This window comes from Phyllobates terribilis, unplaced genomic scaffold, assembly GCF_046119375.1.
Source record: "Phyllobates terribilis strain yellow unplaced genomic scaffold, ASM4611937v1 Scaffold_8__6_contigs__length_399053987, whole genome shotgun sequence".
NCBI lineage: Eukaryota > Metazoa > Chordata > Amphibia > Anura > Dendrobatidae > Phyllobates > Phyllobates terribilis.
The window spans coordinates 345,197,952-345,210,732 of NW_027362768.1; the positions used below are offsets into that span (position 1 = coordinate 345,197,952).

Sequence of the window (12,781 nt, forward strand, 5' to 3'; positions counted from 1 at the left end):
CAGCAGCCACCTTCAGTCTGCTGCTGGACAGCCAGCAGCAGCAGCAGCAGCAGGAGAGGTAATTAAACAGCAACCCTCCTGCTAAGGGTAGACAGCTGCTCGTTCCACCCCCCCCCCCAGCCTTAATTGGTTCTCCTCCCTTCCAACGGTGTTGAGGCGGGTGGGAACAGCCGGGGGTTGAGGGTACTGTGCTAAAAGAGGTGGAGTTATGCAGATCTAAAACGCGTGGATTGCAGCAGCAGCAAGCCGAAAAGTGCAGGCATGTGAGGGATCTAGAGGTTGACAGCATGTCTTCTTAACGGGAGTCCAGGTGGCCATCTCCACAAATGGACTTTTCAGAATCCTTGGGTGGCACCGTAGTCGGAAACCAATTCTGGTTATCGCTTCTCGGCCTTTTGGCTAAGATCAAGTGTAGTATCTGTTCTTATCAGTTTAATATCTGATACGTCCCCTATCTGGGGACCATATATTAAATGGATTTTTAGAACAGGGAGATGGAAAAAGAGCTTGCTCTGTCCACTCCACGCATTGACCTGGTATTGCAGTATCTCCAGGACCGGTGCACCCCTTCTTTAATGCAGTTTCTAAAATCAGAAAGAATTGAATTCAATGCTTTTTGTTCATTTGGCTTGTTTGTCGGATTTTGGGATGGACTCTTTGGCTTTGCTTTTCTTCTCCTCATTGGATTTTTCATGTTAAAAGTTGCAGAAGCCAGATGACAAGCTCATTTTGGTTCAACTTCAGCAACTGTGCATTGCATTGCCATGTAATGTAATGCAATGCTATCTATCTAGCTCTCCCTCTATACTTCCTTTTGGATAAACAGACATATTAGGCAAGCATTTTGGAGCTTTCACCTAAATAACTACAGGTGGTGAGATAAGCTGCACAATATAATTGACCTTTCAGTATATTGTTGCACACACACCATCTATTTAGCAAATGCCCTTGTTATCAACAGCAGCCTTTTAAACTCACCTGAGCTAACAGGTATGTGAGCTGGTTACTCTGCTGCGCTTAAAATTTCTTTTTTGGTTTGCTACAATGCCTTTTCTGAAACGTTGTCTCCCTCTGCTGGAACACTGACTTCTTTCATTTAATGCCTGCAGACTATAAAAGAGAAACCAACCCAAAAAGTTTGGTTGATTAGTCTGTGGCATTCTTTTAAACTGTTGCTTATGGCGGTCTCTGTGAGCTTCTCAGTGACATTCAGCCATCCAGGTATCCCGCCTGCAGTAGACGGAATGTGGCAATGGAACGCTGGCTGCGCGTGTCATAATAGGCTCTGAGCCTTTATATACCTGCGCACAGCAGCAGCCACCTTCAGTCTGCTGCTGGACAGCCAGCAGCAGCAGCAGCAGGAGAGGTAATTAATCAGCAACCCTCCTGCTAAGGGTAGACAGCTGCTCGTTCCACCCCCCCCGCCTTAATTGGTTCTCCTCCCTTCCAACGGTGTTGAGGCGGGTGGGAACAGCCGGGGGTTGAGGGTACTGTGCTAAAAGAGGTGGAGTTATGCAGATCTAAAACGCGTGGATTGCAGCAGCAGCAAGCCGAAAAGTGCAGGCATGTGAGGGATCTAGAGGTTGACAGCATGTCTTCTTAACGGGAGTCCAGGTGGCCATCTCCACAAATGGACTTTTCAGAATCCTTGGGTGGCACCGTAGTCGGAAACCAATTCTGGTTATCGCTTCTCGGCCTTTTGGCTAAGATCAAGTGTAGTATCTGTTCTTATCAGTTTAATATCTGATACGTCCCCTATCTGGGGACCATATATTAAATGGATTTTTAGAACAGGGAGATGGAAAAAGAGCTTGCTCTGTCCACTCCACGCATTGACCTGGTATTGCAGTATCTCCAGGACCGGTGCACCCCTTCTTTAATGCAGTTTCTAAAATCAGAAAGAATTGAATTCAATGCTTTTTGTTCATTTGGCTTGTTTGTCGGATTTTGGGATGGACTCTTTGGCTTTGCTTTTCTTCTCCTCATTGGATTTTTCATGTTAAAAGTTGCAGAAGCCAGATGACAAGCTCATTTTGGTTCAACTTCAGCAACTGTGCATTGCATTGCCATGTAATGTAATGCAATGCTATCTATCTAGCTCTCCCTCTATACTTCCTTTTGGATAAACAGACATATTAGGCAAGCATTTTGGAGCTTTCACCTAAATAACTACAGGTGGTGAGATAAGCTGCACAATATAATTGACCTTTCAGTATATTGTTGCACACACACCATCTATTTAGCAAATGCCCTTGTTATCAACAGCAGCCTTTTAAACTCACCTGAGCTAACAGGTATGTGAGCTGGTTACTCTGCTGCGCTTAAAATTTCTTTTTTGGTTTGCTACAATGCCTTTTCTGAAACGTTGTCTCCCTCTGCTGGAACACTGACTTCTTTCATTTAATGCCTGCAGACTATAAAAGAGAAACCAACCCAAAAAGTTTGGTTGATTAGTCTGTGGCATTCTTTTAAACTGTTGCTTATGGCGGTCTCTGTGAGCTTCTCAGTGACATTCAGCCATCCAGGTATCCCGCCTGCAGTAGACGGAATGTGGCAATGGAACGCTGGCTGCGCGTGTCATAATAGGCTCTGAGCCTTTATATACCTGCGCACAGCACCAGCCACCTTCAGTCTGCTGCTGGACAGCCAGCAGCAGCAGCAGCAGCAGGAGAGGTAATTAATCAGCAACCCTCCTGCTAAGGGTAGACAGCTGCTCGTTCCACCCCCCCCCCCGCCTTAATTGGTTCTCCTCCCTTCCAACGGTGTTGAGGCGGGTGGGAACAGCCGGGGGTTGAGGGTACTGTGCTAAAAGAGGTGGAGTTATGCAGATCTAAAACGCGTGGATTGCAGCAGCAGCAAGCCGAAAAGTGCAGGCATGTGAGGGATCTAGAGGTTGACAGCATGTCTTCTTAACGGGAGTCCAGGTGGCCATCTCCACAAATGGACTTTTCAGAATCCTTGGGTGGCACCGTAGTCGGAAACCAATTCTGGTTATCGCTTCTCGGCCTTTTGGCTAAGATCAAGTGTAGTATCTGTTCTTATCAGTTTAATATCTGATACATCCCCTATCTGGGGACCATATATTAAATGGATTTTTAGAACAGGGAGATGGAAAAAGAGCTTGCTCTGTCCACTCCACGCATTGACCTGGTATTGCAGTATCTCCAGGACCGGTGCACCCCTTCTTTAATGCAGTTTCTAAAATCAGAAAGAATTGAATTCAATGCTTTTTGTTCATTTGGCTTGTTTGTCGGATTTTGGGATGGACTCTTTGGCTTTGCTTTTCTTCTCCTCATTGGATTTTTCATGTTAAAAGTTGCAGAAGCCAGATGACAAGCTCATTTTGGTTCAACTTCAGCAACTGTGCATTGCATTGCCATGTAATGTAATGCAATGCTATCTATCTAGCTCTCCCTCTATACTTCCTTTTGGATAAACAGACATATTAGGCAAGCATTTTGGAGCTTTCACCTAAATAACTACAGGTGGTGAGATAAGCTGCACAATATAATTGACCTTTCAGTATATTGTTGCACACACACCATCTATTTAGCAAATGCCCTTGTTATCAACAGCAGCCTTTTAAACTCACCTGAGCTAACAGGTATGTGAGCTGGTTACTCTGCTGCGCTTAAAATTTCTTTTTTGGTTTGCTACAATGCCTTTTCTGAAACGTTGTCTCCCTCTGCTGGAACACTGACTTCTTTCATTTAATGCCTGCAGACTATAAAAGAGAAACCAACCCAAAAAGTTTGGTTGATTAGTCTGTGGCATTCTTTTAAACTGTTGCTTATGGCGGTCTCTGTGAGCTTCTCAGTGACATTCAGCCATCCAGGTATCCCGCCTGCAGTAGACGGAATGTGGCAATGGAACGCTGGCTGCGCGTGTCATAATAGGCTCTGAGCCTTTATATACCTGCGCACAGCAGCAGCCACCTTCAGTCTGCTGCTGGACAGCCAGCAGCAGCAGCAGCAGGAGAGGTAATTAATCAGCAACCCTCCTGCTAAGGGTAGACAGCTGCTCGTTCCACCCCCCCCCCCCGCCTTAATTGGTTCTCCTCCCTTCCAACGGTGTTGAGGCGGGTGGGAACAGCCGGGGGTTGAGGGTACTGTGCTAAAAGAGGTGGAGTTATGCAGATCTAAAACGCGTGGATTGCAGCAGCAGCAAGCCGAAAAGTGCAGGCATGTGAGGGATCTAGAGGTTGACAGCATGTCTTCTTAACGGGAGTCCAGGTGGCCATCTCCACAAATGGACTTTTCAGAATCCTTGGGTGGCACCGTAGTCGGAAACCAATTCTGGTTATCGCTTCTCGGCCTTTTGGCTAAGATCAAGTGTAGTATCTGTTCTTATCAGTTTAATATCTGATACATCCCCTATCTGGGGACCATATATTAAATGGATTTTTAGAACAGGGAGATGGAAAAAGAGCTTGCTCTGTCCACTCCACGCATTGACCTGGTATTGCAGTATCTCCAGGACCGGTGCACCCCTTCTTTAATGCAGTTTCTAAAATCAGAAAGAATTGAATTCAATGCTTTTTGTTCATTTGGCTTGTTTGTCGGATTTTGGGATGGACTCTTTGGCTTTGCTTTTCTTCTCCTCATTGGATTTTTCATGTTAAAAGTTGCAGAAGCCAGATGACAAGCTCATTTTGGTTCAACTTCAGCAACTGTGCATTGCATTGCCATGTAATGTAATGCAATGCTATCTATCTAGCTCTCCCTCTATACTTCCTTTTGGATAAACAGACATATTAGGCAAGCATTTTGGAGCTTTCACCTAAATAACTACAGGTGGTGAGATAAGCTGCACAATATAATTGACCTTTCAGTATATTGTTGCACACACACCATCTATTTAGCAAATGCCCTTGTTATCAACAGCAGCCTTTTAAACTCACCTGAGCTAACAGGTATGTGAGCTGGTTACTCTGCTGCGCTTAAAATTTCTTTTTTGGTTTGCTACAATGCCTTTTCTGAAACGTTGTCTCCCTCTGCTGGAACACTGACTTCTTTCATTTAATGCCTGCAGACTATAAAAGAGAAACCAACCCAAAAAGTTTGGTTGATTAGTCTGTGGCATTCTTTTAAACTGTTGCTTATGGCGGTCTCTGTGAGCTTCTCAGTGACATTCAGCCATCCAGGTATCCCGCCTGCAGTAGACGGAATGTGGCAATGGAACGCTGGCTGCGCGTGTCATAATAGGCTCTGAGCCTTTATATACCTGCGCACAGCAGCAGCCACCTTCAGTCTGCTGCTGGACAGCCAGCAGCAGCAGCAGCAGGAGAGGTAATTAATCAGCAACCCTCCTGCTAAGGGTAGACAGCTGCTCGTTCCACCCCCCCCCCCCGCCTTAATTGGTTCTCCTCCCTTCCAACGGTGTTGAGGTGGGTGGGAACAGCCGGGGGTTGAGGGTACTGTGCTAAAAGAGGTGGAGTTATGCAGATCTAAAACGCGTGGATTGCAGCAGCAGCAAGCCGAAAAGTGCAGGCATGTGAGGGATCTAGAGGTTGACAGCATGTCTTCTTAACGGGAGTCCAGGTGGCCATCTCCACAAATGGACTTTTCAGAATCCTTGGGTGGCACCGTAGTCGGAAACCAATTCTGGTTATCGCTTCTCGGCCTTTTGGCTAAGATCAAGTGTAGTATCTGTTCTTATCAGTTTAATATCTGATACGTCCCCTATCTGGGGACCATATATTAAATGGATTTTTAGAACAGGGAGATGGAAAAAGAGCTTGCTCTGTCCACTCCACGCATTGACCTGGTATTGCAGTATCTCCAGGACCGGTGCACCCCTTCTTTAATGCAGTTTCTAAAATCAGAAAGAATTGAATTCAATGCTTTTTGTTCATTTGGCTTGTTTGTCGGATTTTGGGATGGACTCTTTGGCTTTGCTTTTCTTCTCCTCATTGGATTTTTCATGTTAAAAGTTGCAGAAGCCAGATGACAAGCTCATTTTGGTTCAACTTCAGCAACTGTGCATTGCATTGCCATGTAATGTAATGCAATGCTATCTATCTAGCTCTCCCTCTATACTTCCTTTTGGATAAACAGACATATTAGGCAAGCATTTTGGAGCTTTCACCTAAATAACTACAGGTGGTGAGATAAGCTGCACAATATAATTGACCTTTCAGTATATTGTTGCACACACACCATCTATTTAGCAAATGCCCTTGTTATCAACAGCAGCCTTTTAAACTCACCTGAGCTAACAGGTATGTGAGCTGGTTACTCTGCTGCGCTTAAAATTTCTTTTTTGGTTTGCTACAATGCCTTTTCTGAAACGTTGTCTCCCTCTGCTGGAACACTGACTTCTTTCATTTAATGCCTGCAGACTATAAAAGAGAAACCAACCCAAAAAGTTTGGTTGATTAGTCTGTGGCATTCTTTTAAACTGTTGCTTATGGCGGTCTCTGTGAGCTTCTCAGTGACATTCAGCCATCCAGGTATCCCGCCTGCAGTAGACGGAATGTGGCAATGGAACGCTGGCTGCGCGTGTCATAATAGGCTCTGAGCCTTTATATACCTGCGCACAGCAGCAGCCACCTTCAGTCTGCTGCTGGACAGCCAGCAGCAGCAGCAGCAGCAGCAGGAGAGGTAATTAATCAGCAACCCTCCTGCTAAGGGTAGACAGCTGCTCGTTCCACCCCCCCCGCCTTAATTGGTTCTCCTCCCTTCCAACGGTGTTGAGGCGGGTGGGAACAGCCGGGGCTTGAGGGTACTGTGCTAAAAGAGGTGGAGTTATGCAGATCTAAAACGCGTGGATTGCAGCAGCAGCAAGCCGAAAAGTGCAGGCATGTGAGGGATCTAGAGGTTGACAGCATGTCTTCTTAACGGGAGTCCAGGTGGCCATCTCCACAAATGGACTTTTCAGAATCCTTGGGTGGCACCGTAGTCGGAAACCAATTCTGGTTATCGCTTCTCGGCCTTTTGGCTAAGATCAAGTGTAGTATCTGTTCTTATCAGTTTAATATCTGATACGTCCCCTATCTGGGGACCATATATTAAATGGATTTTTAGAACAGGGAGATGGAAAAAGAGCTTGCTCTGTCCACTCCACGCATTGACCTGGTATTGCAGTATCTCCAGGACCGGTGCACCCCTTCTTTAATGCAGTTTCTAAAATCAGAAAGAATTGAATTCAATGCTTTTTGTTCATTTGGCTTGTTTGTCGGATTTTGGGATGGACTCTTTGGCTTTGCTTTTCTTCTCCTCATTGGATTTTTCATGTTAAAAGTTGCAGAAGCCAGATGACAAGCTCATTTTGGTTCAACTTCAGCAACTGTGCATTGCATTGCCATGTAATGTAATGCAATGCTATCTATCTAGCTCTCCCTCTATACTTCCTTTTGGATAAACAGACATATTAGGCAAGCATTTTGGAGCTTTCACCTAAATAACTACAGGTGGTGAGATAAGCTGCACAATATAATTGACCTTTCAGTATATTGTTGCACACACACCATCTATTTAGCAAATGCCCTTGTTATCAACAGCAGCCTTTTAAACTCACCTGAGCTAACAGGTATGTGAGCTGGTTACTCTGCTGCGCTTAAAATTTCTTTTTTGGTTTGCTACAATGCCTTTTCTGAAACGTTGTCTCCCTCTGCTGGAACACTGACTTCTTTCATTTAATGCCTGCAGACTATAAAAGAGAAACCAACCCAAAAAGTTTGGTTGATTAGTCTGTGGCATTCTTTTAAACTGTTGCTTATGGCGGTCTCTGTGAGCTTCTCAGTGACATTCAGCCATCCAGGTATCCCGCCTGCAGTAGACGGAATGTGGCAATGGAACGCTGGCTGCGCGTGTCATAATAGGCTCTGAGCCTTTATATACCTGCGCACAGCAGCAGCCACCTTCAGTCTGCTGCTGGACAGCCAGCAGCAGCAGCAGCAGCAGCAGGAGAGGTAATTAATCAGCAACCCTCCTGCTAAGGGTAGACAGCTGCTCGTTCCACCCCCCCCGCCTTAATTGGTTCTCCTCCCTTCCAACGGTGTTGAGGCGGGTGGGAACAGCCGGGGCTTGAGGGTACTGTGCTAAAATAGGTGGAGTTATGCAGATCTAAAACGCGTGGATTGCAGCAGCAGCAAGCCGAAAAGTGCAGGCATGTGAGGGATCTAGAGGTTGACAGCATGTCTTCTTAACGGGAGTCCAGGTGGCCATCTCCACAAATGGACTTTTCAGAATCCTTGGGTGGCACCGTAGTCGGAAACCAATTCTGGTTATCGCTTCTCGGCCTTTTGGCTAAGATCAAGTGTAGTATCTGTTCTTATCAGTTTAATATCTGATACGTCCCCTATCTGGGGACCATATATTAAATGGATTTTTAGAACAGGGAGATGGAAAAAGAGCTTGCTCTGTCCACTCCACGCATTGACCTGGTATTGCAGTATCTCCAGGACCGGTGCACCCCTTCTTTAATGCAGTTTCTAAAATCAGAAAGAATTGAATTCAATGCTTTTTGTTCATTTGGCTTGTTTGTCGGATTTTGGGATGGACTCTTTGGCTTTGCTTTTCTTCTCCTCATTGGATTTTTCATGTTAAAAGTTGCAGAAGCCAGATGACAAGCTCATTTTGGTTCAACTTCAGCAACTGTGCATTGCATTGCCATGTAATGTAATGCAATGCTATCTATCTAGCTCTCCCTCTATACTTCCTTTTGGATAAACAGACATATTAGGCAAGCATTTTGGAGCTTTCACCTAAATAACTACAGGTGGTGAGATAAGCTGCACAATATAATTGACCTTTCAGTATATTGTTGCACACACACCATCTATTTAGCAAATGCCCTTGTTATCAACAGCAGCCTTTTAAACTCACCTGAGCTAACAGGTATGTGAGCTGGTTACTCTGCTGCGCTTAAAATTTCTTTTTTGGTTTGCTACAATGCCTTTTCTGAAACGTTGTCTCCCTCTGCTGGAACACTGACTTCTTTCATTTAATGCCTGCAGACTATAAAAGAGAAACCAACCCAAAAAGTTTGGTTGATTAGTCTGTGGCATTCTTTTAAACTGTTGCTTATGGCGGTCTCTGTGAGCTTCTCAGTGACATTCAGCCATCCAGGTATCCCGCCTGCAGTAGACGGAATGTGGCAATGGAACGCTGGCTGCGCGTGTCATAATAGGCTCTGAGCCTTTATATACCTGCGCACAGCAGCAGCCACCTTCAGTCTGCTGCTGGACAGCCAGCAGCAGCAGCAGCAGCAGCAGGAGAGGTAATTAATCAGCAACCCTCCTGCTAAGGGTAGACAGCTGCTCGTTCCACCCCCCCCCCCCGCCTTAATTGGTTCTCCTCCCTTCCAACGGTGTTGAGGCGGGTGGGAACAGCCGGGGGTTGAGGGTACTGTGCTAAAAGAGGTGGAGTTATGCAGATCTAAAACGCGTGGATTGCAGCAGCAGCAAGCCGAAAAGTGCAGGCATGTGAGGGATCTAGAGGTTGACAGCATGTCTTCTTAACGGGAGTCCAGGTGGCCATCTCCACAAATGGACTTTTCAGAATCCTTGGGTGGCACCGTAGTCGGAAACCAATTCTGGTTATCGCTTCTCGGCCTTTTGGCTAAGATCAAGTGTAGTATCTGTTCTTATCAGTTTAATATCTGATACGTCCCCTATCTGGGGACCATATATTAAATGGATTTTTGGAACAGGGAGATGGAAAAAGAGCTTGCTCTGTCCACTCCACGCATTGACCTGGTATTGCAGTATCTCCAGGACCGGTGCACCCCTTCTTTAATGCAGTTTCTAAAATCAGAAAGAATTGAATTCAATGCTTTTTGTTCATTTGGCTTGTTTGTCGGATTTTGGGATGGACTCTTTGGCTTTGCTTTTCTTCTCCTCATTGGATTTTTCATGTTAAAAGTTGCAGAAGCCAGATGACAAGCTCATTTTGGTTCAACTTCAGCAACTGTGCATTGCATTGCCATGTAATGTAATGCAATGCTATCTATCTAGCTCTCCCTCTATACTTCCTTTTGGATAAACAGACATATTAGGCAAGCATTTTGGAGCTTTCACCTAAATAACTACAGGTGGTGAGATAAGCTGCACAATATAATTGACCTTTCAGTATATTGTTGCACACACACCATCTATTTAGCAAATGCCCTTGTTATCAACAGCAGCCTTTTAAACTCACCTGAGCTAACAGGTATGTGAGCTGGTTACTCTGCTGCGCTTAAAATTTCTTTTTTGGTTTGCTACAATGCCTTTTCTGAAACGTTGTCTCCCTCTGCTGGAACACTGACTTCTTTCATTTAATGCCTGCAGACTATAAAAGAGAAACCAACCCAAAAAGTTTGGTTGATTAGTCTGTGGCATTCTTTTAAACTGTTGCTTATGGCGGTCTCTGTGAGCTTCTCAGTGACATTCAGCCATCCAGGTATCCCGCCTGCAGTAGACGGAATGTGGCAATGGAACGCTGGCTGCGCGTGTCATAATAGGCTCTGAGCCTTTATATACCTGCGCACAGCAGCAGCCACCTTCAGTCTGCTGCTGGACAGCCAGCAGCAGCAGCAGCAGGAGAGGTAATTAATCAGCAACCCTCCTGCTAAGGGTAGACAGCTGCTCGTTCCACCCCCCCCCCCCCCCCGCCTTAATTGGTTCTCCTCCCTTCCAACGGTGTTGAGGCGGGTGGGAACAGCCGGGGGTTGAGGGTACTGTGCTAAAAGAGGTGGAGTTATGCAGATCTAAAACGCGTGGATTGCAGCAGCAGCAAGCCGAAAAGTGCAGGCATGTGAGGGATCTAGAGGTTGACAGCATGTCTTCTTAACGGGAGTCCAGGTGGCCATCTCCACAAATGGACTTTTCAGAATCCTTGGGTGGCACCGTAATCGGAAACCAATTCTGGTTATCGCTTCTCGGCCTTTTGGCTAAGATCAAGTGTAGTATCTGTTCTTATCAGTTTAATATCTGATACGTCCCCTATCTGGGGACCATATATTAAATGGATTTTTAGAACAGGGAGATGGAAAAAGAGCTTGCTCTGTCCACTCCACGCATTGACCTGGTATTGCAGTATCTCCAGGACCGGTGCACCCCTTCTTTAATGCAGTTTCTAAAATCAGAAAGAATTGAATTCAATGCTTTTTGTTCATTTGGCTTGTTTGTCGGATTTTGGGATGGACTCTTTGGCTTTGCTTTTCTTCTCCTCATTGGATTTTTCATGTTAAAAGTTGCAGAAGCCAGATGACAAGCTCATTTTGGTTCAACTTCAGCAACTGTGCATTGCATTGCCATGTAATGTAATGCAATGCTATCTATCTAGCTCTCCCTCTATACTTCCTTTTGGATAAACAGACATATTAGGCAAGCATTTTGGAGCTTTCACCTAAATAACTACAGGTGGTGAGATAAGCTGCACAATATAATTGACCTTTCAGTATATTGTTGCACACACACCATCTATTTAGCAAATGCCCTTGTTATCAACAGCAGCCTTTTAAACTCACCTGAGCTAACAGGTATGTGAGCTGGTTACTCTGCTGCGCTTAAAATTTCTTTTTTGGTTTGCTACAATGCCTTTTCTGAAACGTTGTCTCCCTCTGCTGGAACACTGACTTCTTTCATTTAATGCCTGCAGACTATAAAAGAGAAACCAACCCAAAAAGTTTGGTTGATTAGTCTGTGGCATTCTTTTAAACTGTTGCTTATGGCGGTCTCTGTGAGCTTCTCAGTGACATTCAGCCATCCAGGTATCCCGCCTGCAGTAGACGGAATGTGGCAATGGAACGCTGGCTGCGCGTGTCATAATAGGCTCTGAGCCTTTATATACCTGCGCACAGCAGCAGCCACCTTCAGTCTGCTGCTGGACAGCCAGCAGCAGCAGCAGCAGCAGCAGGAGAGGTAATTAATCAGCAACCCTCCTGCTAAGGGTAGACAGCTGCTCGTTCCACCCCCCCCCCCCGCCTTAATTGGTTCTCCTCCCTTCCAACGGTGTTGAGGCGGGTGGGAACAGCCGGGGGTTGAGGGTACTGTGCTAAAAGAGGTGGAGTTATGCAGATCTAAAACGCGTGGATTGCAGCAGCAGCAAGCTGAAAAGTGCAGGAATGTGAGGGATCTAGAGGTTGACAGCATGTCTTCTTAACGGGAGTCCAGGTGGCCATCTCCACAAATGGACTTTTCAGAATCCTTGGGTGGCACCGTAGTCGGAAACCAATTCTGGTTATCGCTTCTCGGCCTTTTGGCTAAGATCAAGTGTAGTATCTGTTCTTATCAGTTTAATATCTGATACGTCCCCTATCTGGGGACCATATATTAAATGGATTTTTGGAACAGGGAGATGGAAAAAGAGCTTGCTCTGTCCACTCCACGCATTGACCTGGTATTGCAGTATCTCCAGGACCGGTGCACCCCTTCTTTAATGCAGTTTCTAAAATCAGAAAGAATTGAATTCAATGCTTTTTGTTCATTTGGCTTGTTTGTCGGATTTTGGGATGGACTCTTTGGCTTTGCTTTTCTTCTCCTCATTGGATTTTTCATGTTAAAAGTTGCAGAAGCCAGATGACAAGCTCATTTTGGTTCAACTTCAGCAACTGTGCATTGCATTGCCATGTAATGTAATGCAATGCTATCTATCTAGCTCTCCCTCTATACTTCCTTTTGGATAAACAGACATATTAGGCAAGCATTTTGGAGCTTTCACCTAAATAACTACAGGTGGTGAGATAAGCTGCACAATATAATTGACCTTTCAGTATATTGTTGCACACACACCATCTATTTAGCAAATGCCCTTGTTATCAACAGCAGCCTTTTAAACTCACCTGAGCTAACAGG

At 45.4% G+C, this 12,781-nt stretch overlaps 10 non-coding genes across 10 annotated transcripts; all 10 read left to right on the plus strand.

Annotated features, from left to right (window-relative positions):
- Positions 1 to 379: 379 nt before the first annotated feature.
- On the plus strand, positions 380 to 570 carry LOC141158437 (U2 spliceosomal RNA). The gene has a single exon (XR_012248466.1). It is a non-coding gene; the product is annotated as a U2 spliceosomal RNA (small nuclear RNA).
- A 1,113-nt stretch (positions 571 to 1,683) lies between these two features.
- On the plus strand, positions 1,684 to 1,874 carry LOC141158449 (U2 spliceosomal RNA). Its single transcript, XR_012248478.1, has one exon. It is a non-coding gene; the product is annotated as a U2 spliceosomal RNA (small nuclear RNA).
- Positions 1,875 to 2,993: 1,119 nt separating this feature from the next.
- Positions 2,994 to 3,184, plus strand: LOC141159698 (U2 spliceosomal RNA). The gene has a single exon (XR_012249699.1). It is a non-coding gene; the product is annotated as a U2 spliceosomal RNA (small nuclear RNA).
- Positions 3,185 to 4,301: 1,117 nt separating this feature from the next.
- On the plus strand, positions 4,302 to 4,492 carry LOC141159699 (U2 spliceosomal RNA). Its single transcript, XR_012249700.1, has one exon. It is a non-coding gene; the product is annotated as a U2 spliceosomal RNA (small nuclear RNA).
- Positions 4,493 to 5,609: 1,117 nt separating this feature from the next.
- Positions 5,610 to 5,800, plus strand: LOC141158460 (U2 spliceosomal RNA). The gene has a single exon (XR_012248491.1). It is a non-coding gene; the product is annotated as a U2 spliceosomal RNA (small nuclear RNA).
- Positions 5,801 to 6,919: 1,119 nt separating this feature from the next.
- On the plus strand, positions 6,920 to 7,110 carry LOC141158472 (U2 spliceosomal RNA). The gene has a single exon (XR_012248502.1). It is a non-coding gene; the product is annotated as a U2 spliceosomal RNA (small nuclear RNA).
- Positions 7,111 to 8,229: 1,119 nt separating this feature from the next.
- Positions 8,230 to 8,420, plus strand: LOC141158483 (U2 spliceosomal RNA). Its single transcript, XR_012248513.1, has one exon. It is a non-coding gene; the product is annotated as a U2 spliceosomal RNA (small nuclear RNA).
- Positions 8,421 to 9,543: 1,123 nt separating this feature from the next.
- LOC141158635 (U2 spliceosomal RNA) lies at positions 9,544 to 9,734 on the plus strand. The gene has a single exon (XR_012248663.1). It is a non-coding gene; the product is annotated as a U2 spliceosomal RNA (small nuclear RNA).
- Positions 9,735 to 10,855: 1,121 nt separating this feature from the next.
- On the plus strand, positions 10,856 to 11,046 carry LOC141158494 (U2 spliceosomal RNA). The gene has a single exon (XR_012248524.1). It is a non-coding gene; the product is annotated as a U2 spliceosomal RNA (small nuclear RNA).
- A 1,123-nt stretch (positions 11,047 to 12,169) lies between these two features.
- Positions 12,170 to 12,360, plus strand: LOC141158750 (U2 spliceosomal RNA). The gene has a single exon (XR_012248774.1). It is a non-coding gene; the product is annotated as a U2 spliceosomal RNA (small nuclear RNA).
- The last annotated feature ends 421 nt before the right edge of the window (positions 12,361 to 12,781 follow it).